At 42.6% G+C, this 19,014-nt stretch overlaps 1 pseudogene; it reads right to left on the bottom strand.

Annotated features, from left to right (window-relative positions):
• Positions 1-247: 247 nt before the first annotated feature.
• On the bottom strand, positions 248-18,716 carry LOC127931580 (apolipoprotein B-100-like; annotated as a pseudogene).
• Positions 18,717-19,014: the final 298 nt, after the last annotated feature.

Here is a 19,014-nt window from a genome sequence, read left to right as displayed (position 1 = left end):
CCCATTTTATTGATATTTTTGCATATAGTTTACCTCATCGGTCACAGACAGGCGTCTGAAGGCCTGGATGGAGGTGAGCTGCACCTGCAGGGTTGTGGCGGACTGTCTCATGCACTTCAGCAGGGTGGTCTTCATGGTGGCGTCGGCAGCCTCCATGGCCTCCAACGTTTCCAACAGCCTGGGCGCCATTACATAAAGAGAGATTCAGATAAACAAGCAATGATGTCGAACTTTCCATGCCATGTGATTAGGTGGGAAGAAGCTGATTGGTTGAGCAACAGCATACCCTCAGGGTCAGGAATGTCAGATACTTCTCTCCAGTGCATTCAGAAGCCAGAAGGGAGGCGAGGAACTCAGACACAGCTGTGATCTCTGGGGTGACTTTGCCCTCAGCCTGGTAGAGCCTAGTAACACAAAACAAGAGGGTGGCAATGAACATTTGGACCACAATGTTTAGTCAACTAAACTGAAACCATAAGTCATTGTCTGTCACCATCATTAACCAAGTACAGTATACATTTTGGACTTTCTTTCTGACAACTTTTCCTGGAGAAAACATGATGGGCTTGCTCTGTTTGTACTGAGCCATGCTGAGCATGTCTTTGACCAGGAGGTGGGAGGGGTGGGGCAGGAGTCCAAGGGCATAGACGGCAGTGTCAACCTCAATAGATTCAGTCCCAAAGGTCCTAAGGTGCTGGAGCATGGCGCTGCTGCACTCGTGACACGGACACCATCTCGGTGACGGCGGGGCTCATAGTGTCACCCTTCAGTCCACTAAGTTTGGCCACGAGTCTCTGGAAGGTGCTGGCACGCTGGTGGCCCTGGTTGGTCTGGTATGGGTGTTCTGTTCCCTCATGGTGGCAAGAGCAGCATTTGCGGTTTGGACGACAGCTTTGTCCTCAGCAGCCTCCATGGGCAGACCCTTGAGGTTGGCTTCATCTTCAGAGAGTAAAATAGAAGAAATGTTGTAATAGTCGCCTGGTACAGTACACATACTTTTCATAATTTTGGTAAAAGCTGAGTTGTCAAGTTTTTAAGGTTGAACAGTAAAAGGAACTATGAGAGGAAATTCTCACTGTGGTTGAAGGCTCTTTCGTTGTTCTTGCTAGTCTCTAGGAGAGTCAGTCTGTTTCACCAGTGTTGACACTCCATACTCAGTCATTTGGGAAAGAGGATGGAAGAACATTTAATGAATGACAAACTGGCCAGGATCATATGTTGGCTAGCATTATTGCAGATTCAGTATGCTATTCACTGGAAAAACAGATTTTTTTATTGTCTGGACTTACTGGTGGGAGAAAGGCAGGAATATGTGCTTCTCAGTGCAGGATCCAGCAGTGCTTCTTCTGACTGTCAAACTTGTAGTTGCAAGTCTGGGTGCTGCTGATCAGCTTGGACAGTGGGTATTGCTGTTGATGGGGAACCAGAATCAAACACTTTGTCAGGAACAACAATCATGATGGGTTTATGGTGTAAATTAATACAACTATTATATTATATTCAAATGTAATGCTTAATCAAATAATTACCAAATGTTTTTTTTGTAAAGGATCGCCATCAAATTTGTTTTTTTTCCCTCCTCATACCATGCCAGAGATGATATCCAGGGGCTGCTGTGATCCTTCTGGGCAATGAAGCTGTCGCATTTGGACAGGTGTCTGGTGACGGTGACGTCAGTGGCTATGTCTTCCCTGGAGTTAACGGCGACGTCGGTGTCACACTCCACGAAGGGTGGCCGGAAAGTTGTGAAAGTTTTTGTAAGAGTCAAATATTATTATTTATTTTAACAACTTTTATTTATTCAGGGGAACCCAATTGAGACCACTATCTCATTTACAATAGTGCCCTGAGGACACAAATTACATCAATACAGCAACAACAAAATATATATAAAAAACTACAAGAAAGCTATAAATACATTACATCAGGTAATTACATCAAGTTGGAATAATCAATTGAAACAACTGCACACTTCAGTGAACTCCTTTAGCAGTTTTAAATGGGCCCATCGGCACTAGGGAATCCAGGTGTCATTTGTTTTGTAAGGTATTCCATAACTGTAATGCATTAAAGATAAAGGCGGATTTACCAAATGTTTACCAAATGTTGGTCATTCTCTCTTTCTCCCCTTACCCATCTGTCTATCGCCTCCTTTGAATTCCATGCTGTCACAGTTACCAGCCCTTTCAAGCTTAACATCCTTATCATTTATCGCCCTCCAGGTTCCCTCTGAGAGTTCATCAATGAGCTTGATGCCTTGATAAGCTCCTTTCCTGAGGACGGCTCACCTCTCACAGTTCTGGGCGACTTTAACTTCCCTACGTCTACCTTTGACTCATTCCTCTCTGCCTCCTTCTTTCCACTCCTCTCCTCTTTTGACCTCACCCTTGACCTCAAGCTCTTTGCCACCTTCTCCTCCCTCCTGAATCCCCCTCCCCTCCCCCCCCTCCTCCCTCTCTGCAGATGACTTTGTCAACCATTTTGAAAAGAAGGTCGACGACATCCGATCCTCGTTTGCTAAGTCAAACGACACCGCTGGTTCTGCTCACACTGCCCTACCCTGTGCTCTGACCTCTTTCTCCCCTCTCTCTCCAGATGAAATCTCGTGTCTTGTGACGGCCGGCCGCCCAACAACCTGCCCGCTTGACCCTATCCCCTCCTCTCTTCTCCAGACCATTTCCGGAGACCTTCTCCCTTACCTCACCTCGCTCATCAACTCATCCCTGACCGCTGGCTACGTCTCTTCCGTCTTCAAGAGAGCGAGAGTTGCACCCCTTCTGAAAAAACCTACACTCGATCCCTCCGATGTCAACAACTACAGACCAGTATCCCTTCTTTCTTTTCTCTCCAAAACTCTTGAACGTGCCGTCCTTGGCCAGCTCTCTCGCTATCTCTCTCAGAATGACCTTCTTGATCCAAATCAGTCAGGTTTCAAGACTAGTCATTCAACTGAGACTGCTCTTCTCTGTATCACGGAGGCGCTCCGCACCGCTAAAACTCTCTCTCCTCTGCTCTCATCCTTCTAGACCTATCGGCTGCCTTCGATACTGTGAACCATCAGATCCTCCTCTCCACCCTCTCCGAGTTGGGCATCTCCGGCGCGGCCCACGCTTGGATTGCGTCCTACCTGACAGGTCGCTCCTACCAGGTGGCGTGGCGAGAATCTGTCTCCTCACCACGCGCTCTCACCACTGGTGTCCCCCAGGGCTCTGTTCTAGGCCCTCTCCTATTCTCGCTATACACCAAGTCACTTGGCTCTGTCATAACCTCACATGGTCTCTCCTATCATTGCTATGCAGATGACACACAATTAATCTTCTCCTTTCCCCCTTCTGATGACCAGGTGGCGAATCGCATCTCTGCATGTCTGGCAGACATATCAGTGTGGATGACGGATCACCACCTCAAGCTGAACCTCGGCAAGACTGAGCTGCTCTTCCTCCCGGGAAGGACTGCCCGTTCCATGATCTCGCCATCACGGTTGACAACTCCATTGTGTCCTCCTCCCAGAGCGCTAAGAACCTTGGCGTGATCCTGGACAACACCCTGTCGTTCTCAACTAACATCATGGCGGTGGCCCGTTCCTGTAGGTTCATGCTCTACAACATCCGCAGAGTAAGACCCTGCCTCACACAGGAAGCGGCGCAGGTCCTAATCCAGGCACTTGTCATCTCCCGTCTGGATTACTGCAACTCGCTGTTGGCTGGGCTTCCTGCCTGTGCCATTAAACCCCTACAACTCCTCCAGAACGCCGCAGCCCGTCTGGTGTTCAACCTTCCCAAGTTCTCCCACGTCACCCCGCTCCTCCGCTCTCTCCACTGGCTTCCAGTTGAAGCTCGCATCCGCTACAAGACCATGGTGCTTGCCTACGGAGCTGTGAGTGGAACGGCACCTCAGTACCTCCAGGCTCTGATCAGGCCCTACACCCAAACAAGGGCACTGCGTTCATCCACCTCTGGCCTGCTCGCCTCCCTACCACTGAGGAAGTACAGTTCCCGCTCAGCCCAGTCAAAACTGTTCGCTGCTCTGGCCCCCCAATGGTGGAACAAACTCCCTCACGACGCCAGGACAGCGGAGTCAATCACCACCTTCCGGAGACACCTGAAACCCCACCTCTTTAAGGAATACCTAGGATAGGATAAGTAATCCTTCTCACCCCCCCCTTTTTAAGATTTAGATGCACTATTGTAAAGTGACTGTTCCACTGGATATTATAAGGTGAATGCACCAATTTGTAAGTCGCTCTGGATAAGAGCGTCTGCTAAATGACTTAAATGTAAAATGTAAATGTTGTGGGACCTCAAGAGTTAACAAACACTGTGGGGGTTGGCATCTCATATTTTTAGATTTCAAAAGGGAAGTGAGGTATGTTGGAAGCTTGTGGAACAGAGCTTTGTAAACAAGAAGGTGAAGTGATGAAGTGAGCTACAGGACTTTAGCGAGGTCATACATCCATTTCAGGAGAGGAAGTATAGATTATTAGGTTTAGACAATATGCTTTGGTATCTGTGTTTCCTTTTCACAACTGTTACTAAAAAGGCTATAAATAGTATATAGATCCAGAATGGTCAACTCCATATAATAGATAGAATGGCTCCTCCTGTGCTCTGTCTTGAGACAAGGCTATTAAGGACTTTGACCTGCAGCTTTATATATGGTGGTGTCATTCTAACAACTTGTTGTTTGGTATTTATCACCCTGATATATCACACACAAAATCCAATTGCCTTGATGACCAGACCTATATGGATGGACCTTATGACTGTTATGTTAGGTTACTGAATAATTGGCAGGTGAGGAAATTACTGTTGTCAGCTCTTACCATGTCCTTGTTCTTCTCCTCCTCCAAAGCATGCACGATTAAGGCATAGACAATTCCTCTTTTGATGTTCAAGATGGTGGTGGTCTCATCCTACTCAGGGAAGAGTTTCACACCTCTGTCCCTCAACCATGATCTTCAGGGAGTTCCTGTTCAGGAAATGGAGATCATCTAGGTAACTACTTATTTTGTCGACTTTTATTCTGCCATGAAGGGTTATTGTCATGCCCTGACCTGTTTCACCTGTCTTTGTGATTGCCTCCACCCCCCTCCAGGTGTTGCCCATCTTCCCCATTTTCCCCTGTGTATTTACACCTGTGTTCTCTGTTTGTCTGTTACCAGTTAGTTTTGTTCCACAAACCTATCAGAGTTTTCCTGTTTTTTTCCTTTCTGCCTGCCCTGACCCTGAGCCTGCCTGTCGTCCTGTACCATTGCCCACTACTCTGGATTACCGACCTCTGCCTGACCTGACCCTGAGCCTGCCTGCCGTCCCGTACCTTTGCCTGCCCATGTTCGAATTAATAAACTTTTGTCACTTCACCTGGGTCTTACCTTCAAACGTGATAGTTATAAAGAAATTGAAAAGGTCTGTAAATCCCTGTCTCTGTGGTGCGCAGGATAAAACTGCATGTTTGGAGCACATCGATTTCGACCTGTGAGAAGAAGGAGAAAAGGGATGGTCAGAGGACTGTCAATTTAATGTTCCATTCTATAAGGGAAGTTGAGTGAAAGCACTGAAGAGTTGATTAAGGGCTCTGGGCTCAGCTGTCTGTCACGTACTTTGCAGGTGACTTTTGGGCCATTCTTGAGGCTGGTAGCTCCATTTACACCATTAAGGGTCTCGACTTCATACTCGTACACAAATCTCCTGAAGTTCTTGAACCTCTTTGCCACTAAAAATAATGGGGTATTAATTAGTAACATTACAATTAAATGTATTAACAAGAGGGGAGCAATAAGTACAGATTGAACAAGTGTGACTGTTGAGTAAGGAAACTGGCAAGTAGACCTGATACTGAACGGTGATCTCATCATAAGTTTTCTAAGTCCATTGGTGGAAAAAGTACGCAATTGTCATACTTCAGTAAAAGTAAAGATGCCTTGATGCAAAGTGACTCACAAAAGTTCAAATCACCCAGAAAAATACTTATTGAGTAAAAGTCTAAAAGTATTTGGTTTTAAATATACTTAAGTATCAAAAGAAAATGCAAAATGGCAGTGGTTAAGGGCGCTGTACTGCAGCGCCAGCTGTGCCATCAGTGTCCAGGCTCTGTCGTAAACCGGCCACGACCGGGAGGTCCGTGGGGCAACGCACAACTGGCCTAGCGTCGTCCGGGTTAGGGAGGGCTTGGTCGGTAGGGATGTCCTTTTCTCATCGCGCACCAGCGACTCCTGTGGCGGCAAGGTTGCCAGGTGCACGGTGTACCCTCCGACACATTGGTGTGGCTGGCTTCCGGGTTGGATGCGCGCTGTGTTAAGAAGCAGTACGGCTGGTTGGGTTGTGTATCGGAGGACGCATGGGAGTTGTAGATGAGACAAGATAGTAGCTACTACAACAATTGGGGAGAAAAAAGGGGTACAATTCAAAAAAATAATAATAATAAGCAAATCAGACGGCACAGTTTTATTTTCTACGGATAGCCAGGGGCACAATAAAACATGCAGACATCATTTACAAATGAAGCATTTGTGTTTAGTGTGTCCTCCAGATCAGAGATAGTAGGGATGACCAGGGATGTTCTTTTATAGTTCTCACATCTCTCTTTCAGAGATCCTGTACTGCCAGAATAGCACCCTGGTTCCAAAGTTCAGACAGTCCTTGTGGCAGGCCAAAAGTATCTATATTCAAACAATCCCAAGACTTGACAGTCAGCACTGGACTTGATGGGACACTCTGATTGTATTAGATTAGCTTAAGTAACAAACTAAGGTTTGACTGATTACTTGTCATGCTTTAGAAACAGGTGATCAAAGTAAGGGGTTGACCAGAATCATCAATACAACACACATACTGTACACTACATGACTAAAAGTATGTGGACACCTGCTCATTGAACATCTCATTCCAAAATCATGGGCATTAGTATGGAGTTGGTTCCCCTCTTTGCTGCTATAACAGCCTCCACTCTTCTGGGAAGGCTTTCCACTAGATGTTGGAACATTGCTGCAGCTTCCATTCAGCCATAACAGCATTAGTGAGGTTGGGCACTGATGTTGGGCGATTAGGCCTGGCTCGCAGTCTGAGTTACAATTCATCCCAAAGGTGTTCGATTTAAGTTAAGGTCAGGGCTCTCTGCAAGCCAGTCAAGTTTTTGACCAATCTCAAGTTCACAGATCTCGACAAACCATTTCTGTATTGACCTTACTTTGTGCACGTGGGCATTGTCATGCTGAAACAGGAAAGGGCCTTCTCCAAACACAAAGTTGGAAGCACAGAATCGTCTAGAATGTCAATGTATGCTGTAGCGTTAAGATGTCCCTGTCTATGAAAAACATATTTAACCTTATTGCTATTAGCCCATACAAATGCATTGAATAAGATATATGAAAGATCAGGGAGCATTTGTTATATAGTTTATGTAATTAACCATTTCGTTTTGGCACTAAACAGTCTCCATATTAGAGGTTGACCGATTAATCATAACAATCAGAAATCTGTATTTTTGGGCGCCGATTTTGAAGATTTAAAAAATATATATATTATTATTATTTTTTATATTTTTTATATATATATTTTGAACACCTTTATTTAATCTTTATTTAAATAGGTAAGTCAGTTAAGAACACATTCTTATTTTCAATGATGGCCTAGGAACGAGGCAGAACGACAGATTTTTACCTTGTCAGCTTGGGGGATCCAATCTTGCAAGCGTAGAGTTAACTAGTCCAACGCTCTAACCACCAGCCTCACGAGGAGCCTGCCTGTTACGTGAATGCAGTAAGCCAAGGTAAGTTGCAAACTAGCATTAAACTTATCTTATAAAAAACAATCAATCAACGACTGTCGTTGCTCCAATGTGTACTTAACCATAAACATCAAATGCCTTCTTAAAATCAATACAAAAGTATGTATTTTTAAACCTGCATATTTAGCTAAAAGAAATCCAGGTTAGCAGGCAATATTAACCAGGTGAAATTGTGTCACTTCTCTTGCGTTCATTGCACGCAGAGTCAGGGTATATGCAACAATTTGTCCGCCTGGCTCTTTGCGAACTAATTTGCCAGAATTTTACGTAATTATGACATAACATTGAAGGTTGTGCAATGTAACAGGAATATTTAGACTCATGGATGCCACCCGTTAGATAAAATACGGAACGGAATAAATGTTTTGTTTTCGAGGTGATAGTTTCCGGCTTTGACCAGAAAGGCTCGTATATCGGTGTGTTTATTATAGTTAAGTCTATGATTTGATATTTGATAGAGCAGTCTGACTGAGGGGTGGTAGACAGCAGCAGGCTCGTAATAGTCAAAGGTATATGGTTTAGAGAGAAATAGTCGACGCGTTATAATTCCTGTAATAACTTGCGGCTGAACTTGAAAGGGGTTCCTTCGTTATTTTACCGTTCATGTCCTCCATAGAGAATGTCTTGATCTACTTCAAATAAGGTCTGTTTCATGCAGGCTTAAACCGCCTCAGCGTTTTGATACCTGTGTAAATCTCACTAGGATAAGGTAACGTTTGTCAAAATATTTTCATAAATCTACTCTACACATTTTTTTTATATCTTCGCTTCTATTTAGCCAATCTTGATCAGAGTTACCTTGTCCTATGGATATCTACACAGTTATAAAATTGGCACGGTGGTGTAAGCCTACACAAAACACAGACCTTATTTTAAGTGAATCTAAAAATATCCTATGGAATAAATGAATGAAGGAACCGCTTTTCAGGTTTTGCTAGAAGGTGTCATGGGAATTATGACTCGCACTTTGGTAGTCAATTCTTGTCCATTATTAAAATAGGATTTCCTGCATATAGAAATTACAGTTTTTGTTTTCAACATTCATCACAGGCAACTTAAACTATATTTTTATTCAAACAGTATTTGTCTCCTGTCTCCAGTATCATTGTCACTTCAGAGCTGTGTGTGTGTTTTACAGATGGCAGTGAAAAGCAGAGCACCAGTGTGGGACTATTACATGGAATTGGCACCAGGGAAAGCAAGGTGTCTTGTTTGTGATAAAGATATAAGCATGGGGTCAGCAACGGCTAAATAAAAAAATACCACCAACCTGTGGAATCACCTTAAGAACACCCATCCAAAAGCCCATAATATGTATTATATTATGTTAAAATAAAAGTGTTCATTCAGTATTGTTGCATTATTACAAAAATGTGTATGTGTATATATATATATATATATATATATATATATATATACGTGTGTATATATGTGTGTATATCTATATGTGTATATATATATATATGTATATATTTTAAAAATCGACCGATTAATCGGTATCAGCGGTTTTCTGTCTTCCAATAATCGGTATCGGCGTTGAAAAATCATACTCGGTCGACCTCTACTCCATATATACTTCCATTCATATTTTCACAATCTACCTGGGGACCTTCAGATGAGTCTTGGGAGGCCTGTGGGCATCCTACAGCAAAATAAAGAGACATGTACATGTTCGTGAGAGCCTCACATTTCGACAGAGGGGTGATATTAGTGTATAGTCCAAACTGTTTAGATGCTACAGACAGAAGTTGGCAGATCGGCTGTACTGACTTCAGACAAGTGATTCACATTTTTAAACAGTCCATTTATATTTTCAAACCGGGCTATACATTTGGTGGAGTTTTTTTCTCATCTGAGGAGCCTCATTTCACTGCCAAAAATAAAATAAAACTATCTAGTGTTCAGCGAAATAACAACACAATGTCAAATTGTCACGTTCTGTCCATCGTTCGTATGTGTTTTCCTGGTTTTAGTGTTGGTCTGGACGTGAGCTGGGTGGGCATTCTATGTTGTGTGTCTGGTTTGTCTATTTCTATGTTTGGCCTGATATGGTTCTCAATCAGAGGCAGGTGTTAGTCATTGTCTCTGATTGGGAACCATATTTAGGTAGCCTGTTTTGTGTTGGGTTTTGTGGGTGATTGTTCCTGTCTCTGTGTTTTGCACCAGATAGGGCTGTTTGTGGTTTTCCACGTTCATTGTTTTGTAGTGTTCATGTTTATCCGTTTTTGATTAAACATGAGTCAATATAACCACGCTGCGTTTTGGTCCTCCTCTACGTCACCACAGGAAAACCCTGACACAAATACAGGTAGCCTAGTCAAATAATGAACATCCAATCACATTAACCGTTACTCTCTCACCGGAATTCCACTATGGTCTGCATGTAGCCAAATGGTGCTGCTGCTCTTGTTAGTTTCTGTACTGATGGCGCAAAAGCCATGGCAGTGAGACAGTGGAGTGGTAATGCACGTGCAAGCATTTGTTCCTGACGCCACTTGGGTACACTGCAACATCCACCGAGTGGCTCTTGCTGCCAGCTTGGTATACGTTTTGGACACGATAGTGAAAATGGTTAACTTTATTAAAGAAAGGCCACTGAACTCTCATGTATTTTCTGCACTATACAATGATATGGGCAGCGACCATGTAATGCTTTTACAACATACAGAAGTGCACTGGTTGTCAATACTGTGCCTCTTGATATGTTTGTTTTTTAATTGAGAGAAGAGCTTAAAGTTTTCTTTTCTGACCATAATTTTCACTTGTCTGACCGCTTGCATGATGACTACTTTCTCACAGGACTGGCCTATCTGGGTGATGTTTTTCCTCACCTGGATTATTTGAATCTAGGATTATAGAGACTCTCAGCAACTATATTCAATATGCGGGACAAAATTGAGGCTATGATTAAGAAGTTGGAGCTCTTCTCTGTCTGCATTAACAAGGACAACACACAGGTCTTTCCATCATTGTAAGATTTCTGTGTGCAAATGAACTGAAGATTATGGATAATGTCAAATGTGATATAGCGAAGCACCTGTGTGAGTTGGGTGCTCAATTACGCAGGTACTTTCCCAAAACGGATGACACAAAAAACTGGATTCGTTATCCCTTTCAGGCCCTGCCTCCAGTCCACTTACCAATATTTGAACAACAGAGCCTCATCGAAATTTCAAAAAGTGGTTCTGTGAAAATTGAATTTAATCAGAAGCCATTGCCAGATTTCTGGATTGGGCTGCGCTCAGAGTATCCTGCCTTGGAAAATCGCATTGTTAAGACACTAATGCCCTTTGCAACCACGTATCCATGCGAGAGTGGATTCTTGGCCCTCACTAGCATGAAAACTAAATACAGGCACAGACTGTGTGTGGAAAACTTTTTAAGACTGAGACTCTCTCCAATGCAACCCAACATTGCAGAGTTATGTACTGTACATCCTTTCAAGCACACCCTTCTCATTAACCTGTGGTGAGTTATTTACTATTTTCGATGAACAAATAAGGTTTTATTTGTAAGATGGTTAAATAAAGAGCAAAATGATTGATTATTATTATCTGTGCCTTGGTCCTGTAAGAGCTCTTTGTCACTTCCCACAAGCCGGGTTGTGACAAACTCACAATCATTCTTATGTTTAAGTAAATGTATCATTATAGTGTGTGTGTGTGACAGGTTTACAATGATGGCAAAAAACAACATTTGAGAGTGTGCTGGCCCTGGTGCTAGAGGGGGTACGCAGCTGGAGGTTGAACGTTTGAAGGGGTACGGGGCTATAAAAAGTTTGGGAACCACTGGGTTAGTTGAGTGGCTAAATGTTTAAAAAAAAGAAATTGTATTACAGTCATTTGTTTACTGTGTCCTTAATTATATTTATCGGTTATTGGAACGGTTTGTAATCAGAAACTGCAGAAAACAACATGCATTACCTGTCATAAGCAGAGATGTTTTCAACAGAGCTGGTCAGTTTCCTCTGGGTTACCAGGACATCACTGAGGACCATGTCAGGACCTTTGGAGGACGTTCTCGGGACTTTTAATTTACTAGTCCTTAGGATGTTGTGTGATGGCCCTAAGCAGTGGAGGCTCCTCAGAGGAGGAATGGGAGGACCATCTTCAGTGAATTTCAATAAAATTAAAATAGTGAAACACTGAAAAAGTTATAGTTTTTAGTTAAAACTATACTAAATATATTCACGTCACCAAAAAATGTATTAAAACACAGTTTTGCAATGAAGGTCTAAAGTAGGGTCAACAGCACTCTGTAGTGTAGCACCGGGGTGTAGCCGGGGGACAGCTAGTTTCTGTCCTCCACTGGGCACATTGACTTCAATGCAAAACCTAGGAGGCTTCTGGTTCTCACCCCCTTCCAAAGACTTACACCGTAATTTCCGTAGGATGTCCTCCAACCTGTCAGAGCTCTGGCAGCATTAACTAACATGTTGTCCACCAAATCAAAGGATCAGAGAATGAATCTAGTACAGAAAGCATAAGCTACAGCTAGCTAGCACTGCAGTGCATAAAATGGGATGAGTAGTTGAACCGATTTGAACAAATTCTAATTTCTAATTTCTTCACAAATGAAGGAGAAGCAAGAGAGAGAGAGAGAGAGCTATATTTAACATATACACTGCTCTAAAAAATAAAGGGAACACTTAAACAACACAATGTAACTCCAAGTCAATCACACTTCTGTGAAATCAAACTGTCCACTAAGGAAGCAACACTTATTGACAATACATTTCACATGCTGTTGTGCAACAGGTGGAAATTATAGGCAATTAGCAAGACACCCCCAATAAAGGACTGGTTCTGCAGGTGGGGACCACAGACCACTTCTCAGTTCCTTTGCTTCCTGGCTGATGTTTTAGTCCCTTTTTAATGCTGGTGGTGCTTTCACTCTAGTGGTAGCATGAGACGGAGTCTACAACCCACACAAGTGGCTCAGGTAGTGCAGCTCATCCAAGATGGCACATCAATGCGAGCTGTGGCAAGAAGGTTTGCCGTGTCTGTCAGTGTTAGTGTCCAGAGCATGGAGGCGCTACCAGGAGACAGGCCAGTACATCAGGAGACGTGGAGGAGGCCGTAGGAGGGCAACAAGCCAGCAGCAGGACCGCTACCTCCGCAGTTGTACAAGGAGTAGCAGGAGGAGCACTGCCAGAGTCTTGCAAAATGACCTCCAGCAGGCCCCAAGTGTGCATGTGTCTGCTCAAACGGTCAGAAACAGACTCCATGAGGGTGGTATGAGGGCCCGACGTCCACAGGTGGGGGTTGTGCTTACAGCCCAACACTGTGCAGGACGTTTTTCATTTGCCAGAGAACACCAAGATTGGCAAATTCGCCACTGGCGCCTTGTGCCCTTCACAGATGAAAGCAGGTTCACACTGAGCACATGTGACAGACGTGACAGAGTCTGGAGACGCCGTGGAGAACGTTTGGCTGTCTGCAACATCCTCCAGCATGACCTTTTTTTGCGGTGGGTCAGTCATGGTGTGGGGTGGCATTTCTTTGGGGGGGCCGCACAGCCCTCCATGTGCTCGCCAGAGGTAGCCTGACTGCCATTAGGTACGGAGATGAGATCCTCAGACCCCTTGTGAGACCATATGCTGGTGCGGTTGGCCCTGGGTTCCTCCTAATGCAAGACAATGCTAGACCTCATGTGGAGGGAGTGTGTCAGCAGTTCCTGCAAGAGGAAGGCATTGATGCTTTGTGTAGCTCCTGCAGGGTTGAAATATGCTACCCTCTTTGTTTACTATTCTGTTATCATCAGATAATAGCTTCTTATGCCTTCACCGAAAAGCCTTTAAAAAATATGTAATGTTGGCTGGATTCACATAGAGTGTAGCTTTAATTGAGTAACTTACATGTGTGATTTAATGAAAGTTTGATTTTTATATCATTTTTAAAAATTTGCTGTGCTGCATTTTCCCAAGTGGGACGCAACCGTCCCCTATACCATAAGAAGTTAAGGTACACCCTCTCTAACCTGTGAAAAACCCACCTAAACCAAATGAAAATACCCCATACAATAAATCAAACATAGTATTAACACTACTAAAAAAACTTTCGTAAAAGGTGGGTTGTGTGTGTGTGTGTGTGTGCTGGTGTATGTGCGGTAAAACATAGGACAAAACAAATAGCCAGGCCTTACTCAATTGGGAGCTCCCTTTATGACCAGATGTGCGTACCGTTATGCCTAATAGAACTGCAGAATTTCACTAACTGCTCTCCCAAGGCAACAGCCTCCGGAAACTTTTCAAAGAGAGAGATTTGGACACCACATCCTATCCTAAAGAGAAAATAAACATTTTGTCAAATCTTAATAAGTCTAAACAATTCAACATTGTAATTCTTACTTTCCAACTAACTTCCCGTTTCCTTTCTTTCCCAATTTCTTTGTTACTTTCACAAGTCTACGTATCTGTTTACTTCAACTCAGAAGCCCTCTCAATCACCATCACCCAGTACATTTCTCTTCCACTCAAATACTTGTTTCCATCTACAATCTCTCCGTCGAAGGTTACTTAACCAGGTGAACAAAAAGTTTTAAACGATAGACAAAACAAAACATGACACTTCTGTTAACAGGGAGGCCACTGTCCTCCCCCTTTAAAAATGTATGTCTATTATTTTAAGATGAACATGTAATGCGCCAAATTTATAAAATACATTTGCCAATTTCAGAAGGGAAAATATAAACTTTGGAGGGAGCTTACTTTCTAAGGTAGCTCTCGAGACTAGGTTTCTTTCTGATTATAACTTTCACTATAACTGGCTTTGCACTGTCCATCAGTCCCCTGTAGATGGCGGTCTTTGTCCATAATAAGGCTGGTGCCTGAGATGGTGTAGACATGAAATCAGACACATGTTCAACATTTCAATGATTCCATTTAACAGGGCATATGTTTTTTCAAAATGTGTTATCAGGACAGAGGAAATACCATAAGCATTTAAAGTTGTATAGGTTAGGGGTATGTGCATGTTTGCATATTATTATTATTATTATTGTTATTATTACTTAATATCTCCAGTAAACGATTATACACACATACAATTTCATTTTTTTCTTCATGCCTACACAGAATCCATATATAACGTTATAATCTTAGCTACTTACGTCAACACCACTCCATGTGCATTCCAATGACTCTCCACCCAAAGACTTTGGTGTCCCGGACGTTGCCCGGCAGGTCATCGGAATAATGCACCACGTACCTTGTGATATTACTAAAATGGGCAGTGATGGATGGAAACCCCAAGATAACCATCATACAGTGGGGCAAAAAAGTATTTAGTCAGCCACCAATTGTGTAAGTTCTCCCACTTAAAAAGATGAGAGAGGCCTGTAATTTTCATCATAGGTACAATTCAACTATGACAGACAAAATTAGAAAAAAATCCAGAAAATCACATTGTAGGATTTTTTATGAATTTATTTGCAAATTATGGTGGAAAATAAGTATTTGGTCAATAACAAAAGTTTCTCAATACTTTGTTATATACCCTTTGTTGGCAATAACAGCGGTCAAACTTTTTCTGTAAGTCTTCACAAGGTTTTCACACACTGTTGCTGGTATTTTGGCCCATTCCTCCATGCAGATCTCCTCTAGAGCAGTGATGTTTTGGGGCTGTTGCTGGGTAACACGGACTTTCAACTCCCTCCAAAGATTTTCTATGGGGTTGAGATCTGGAGACTGGCTAGGCCATTCCAGGACCTTGAAATGCTTCTTACGAAGCCGCTCCTTCGTTGCCCGGGCGGTGTGTTTGGGATCATTGTCATGCTGAAAGACCCAGCCACGTTTAATCTTCAATGCCCTTGCTGATGGAAGGAGGTTTTCACTCAAAATCTCACGATACATGGCCCCATTCATTATTTTCTTTACACGGATCAGTCGTCCTGGTCCCTTTGCAGAAAAACAGCCAAAAAAACATGTTTCCACCCCCATGCTTCACAGTAGGTATGGTTTTCTTTGGATGCTACTCAGCATTCTTTGTCCTCCAAACACGACGAGTTGAGTTTTTACCAAAAAGTTATATTTTGGTTTCATCTGACCTTATGACATTCTCCCAATCTTCTTCTGGATAATCCAAATGCTCTCTGGCAAACTTCAGACGGGCCTGGACATGTACTGGCTTAAGCAGGGGGACACGTCTGGCACTGCAGGATTTGAGTCCCTGGCGGCGTAGTGTGTTACTGATGGTAGGCTTTGTTACTTTGGTCCCAGCTCTCTGCAGGTCATTCACTAGGTACCCCCGTGTGGTTCTGGGATTTTTGCCCACCGTTCTTGTGATCATTTTGACCCCGCGGGGTGAGATCTTGCGTGGAGCCACAGATCGAGGGAGATTATCAGTGGTCTTGTATGTCTTCCATTTCCTAATAATTGCTCCCACAGTTGATTTCTTAAAACCAAGCTGCTTACCTATTGCAGATTCAGTCTTCCCAGCCTGGAGCAGGTCTACAATTTTGTTTCTGGTGTCCTTTGACAGCTCTTTGGTCTTGGCCATAGTGGAGTTTGGAGTGTGACTGTGAGGTTGTGGACAGGTGTCTTTTATACTGATAACAATTTCAAACAGGTGCCATTTATACAGGTATCGAGTGGAGGACAGAGGAGCCTCTTAAAAAAGAAGTTACAGGTCTGTGAGAGCCAGAAATCGTGCTTGTTTGTAGGTGACCAAATACTTATTTTCCACCATAATTGGCAAATAAATTCATTAAAAATCCTACAATGTGATTTTCTGGATTTTTTTCTTCTCATTTTGTCTGTCATAGTTGAAGTGTACCTATGATTAAAATTACAGGCCTCTCTCATCTTTTTAAGTGGGAGAACTTGCACAATTGGTGGCTGACTAAATACTTTTTTGCCTCACTGTATATAGAAATGTATTATTCCAATTTCAATCAGTTTATTATGCAAATGTAAATCTCTTGTTATCCATAATTCAAATTCTCTCACATATCACATTCACAATAGTACTGTTCCAAAAACACACTAATCAATTTGTTGTTTTATACAATGTATTTTTTTATATAACCAGCAGGAATATTTTCTCATTTTTATCTCAGGGTTAGTTCCTGGGATACCGTAACTCATAAATGTACATTACCTATATTTGATCTAATCACTGATAATATCCTACACCCTAAAGTTTTAATCAGTTTCAGCATCACTAGTCATAAACCCTTGTGAAACAATTCACACCAAAGGCTTTTGGCTTAACCTCACTAGTCATACATGTTCACAGAGTAGTCTCACTAGTCAAAGACGTCCCTTTTACAGAACTTCAGAACTCTGGGGGACCTTTGTCTTGTTCCCTGTTAGTTACAAGGACGACACAGGGGACTATTTCAGGATCTTTTGTGGACGTTCTCAGGACATGAAATGTACTAGTCTTTAGGATGTCGCGTGATAGTCTCAAGGGAACGTTCTCTGAGAGACCTATGTCTAGTTCCCAGTAACTTACCAGGATTTCACTGAGGACCATGTCAGGACATATTGAGGAAAATCTCAGGTCTTTTATTTTACTAGTCCTTAGGACATGGGACCATCATTCAAAGGGAAAGTTCTTTGGGGATGTTTATTTATTTCCCTGTAAGTCAACAGGATGTCACTGACAACCATATCAGGAACTTTTTGAGGACGTTCTCTGGACTTAACTTGTACAAGTCCTTAGGACGTTGCCTGATGGTCCCAAGGGAATGTTCTCTGAGAGACCTTTGTCTAGTTAACGGGATAATTGTCATCAACAACCGCTGAATAGCAGAGCGCTACATTCAATGAATATTACTAAAAATATTCATATTCATATATAGGTAAGTCGCTCTGGATAAGAGCGCCTGCTAAATGACTTAAAGGTAAATGTAAATAGGAAAACACAGTTTAACCTTTTGTTAATCCACCTGTCATGTCAGATTTTGAGATTATGCTTTACAGTGAAAACAATCCAAACGTTTGTGTAAGTTTATCGATCGCACAACAAAACATTATGTACACTTAGCATTAAGTAGCTTGGTCACGAATTTCAGAAAAGCAATCGAATTAATCGTTTACCTTTGATGATCTTCAGATATTTTCACTCACGAGACTCCCAGTTACACAACAAATGTTCCTTTTGTTCCATAAAGATGATTTAATATCCAAAATACCTCCGTTTGTTTGGCGCATTATGTTCAGAAATCCACAGGAAAGAGCGGTCACGACAACGCAGACAAATTCCAAATAGTTTCCATAATGTCCACAGAAACATGTCAAATGTTTTTTATAATCAATCCTCAGGTTGTTTTTAAAATATATAATCGATAATATATCAACCGCAAATGTCTTTCACAGTAGGAGAGGGGAAAACTATGGCTGTCCAAATTCTGTTGCGCGAGCAAAACTCTTTTGACCACTTGACGCAATGTTATCCTTCTGGCTCATTTTTCAAAATAAAAGCCTGAAACTATGTCTGAAGACTGTTGACACCTTGAGGACGCAATAGGAAAAGGAATCTGGTTCATATCCCTTTAAATCCAGCAAAGGGAGGCCATGGAACATGGAGTTTTCCAAATAGAAGCCACTTCCTGTTAGTTCTGTTATACTCACAGAAAATATTTTTGACAGTTTTGGAAACTTGAGTGTTTTCTATCCAATACTAATAATAATATGCATATATTAGCAACTGAGACTGAGGAGCTGGTCATTTACAATGGGCACCTTTTCATCCAAGCTACTCAATACTGTCCCTGCAGCCATAAGAAGTTAACTTGTTATGGCTGCAATCCCGTTAACTGTAGGTTCCCAAGACATCACTTAGGACCATGTCAGGACCTTATTAGGATGTCCTCGGGATTTTCATTTTACCAGTCTTTAGGATGTTGCGGCATGGTCCAACGGGAACGTTCTGTGGGGGACCTTTATTTTGTACCCTGAAAGTCACCAGAACGTCACTGAGGACCATGTCAGGACCTTTTCAGGACTTTCTCGGGACTTCAAATGTACTAGTCCTTAAAACATTGTGTGACAGTCCGAAGGGAACGTTCTCTGGGGGACCTTTGTCTAGTTCCCTGTAAGTTACAAGGATATCAATGAGGACTATGTCAGGATCTTTTGAGGACCTTCTCTGGACATAAAATGTACTGTTCCTTAGGACATTGCGTGACGGTCCCAAGGAAATGTTCTTTGTGGGACCTTTGTATAGTTCCCTGTAAGTTGCCAGGATGTCACTGAGGATGATGTCAGGACATTTTAAGGACGTT

Source organism: Oncorhynchus keta, chromosome 8 (genome assembly GCF_023373465.1).
Source record: "Oncorhynchus keta strain PuntledgeMale-10-30-2019 chromosome 8, Oket_V2, whole genome shotgun sequence".
NCBI classification, from domain to species: domain Eukaryota; kingdom Metazoa; phylum Chordata; class Actinopteri; order Salmoniformes; family Salmonidae; genus Oncorhynchus; species Oncorhynchus keta.
The sequence above is the reverse complement of the archived record's forward strand: the minus strand, read 5'-3'. Positions and strand labels throughout refer to the sequence as shown.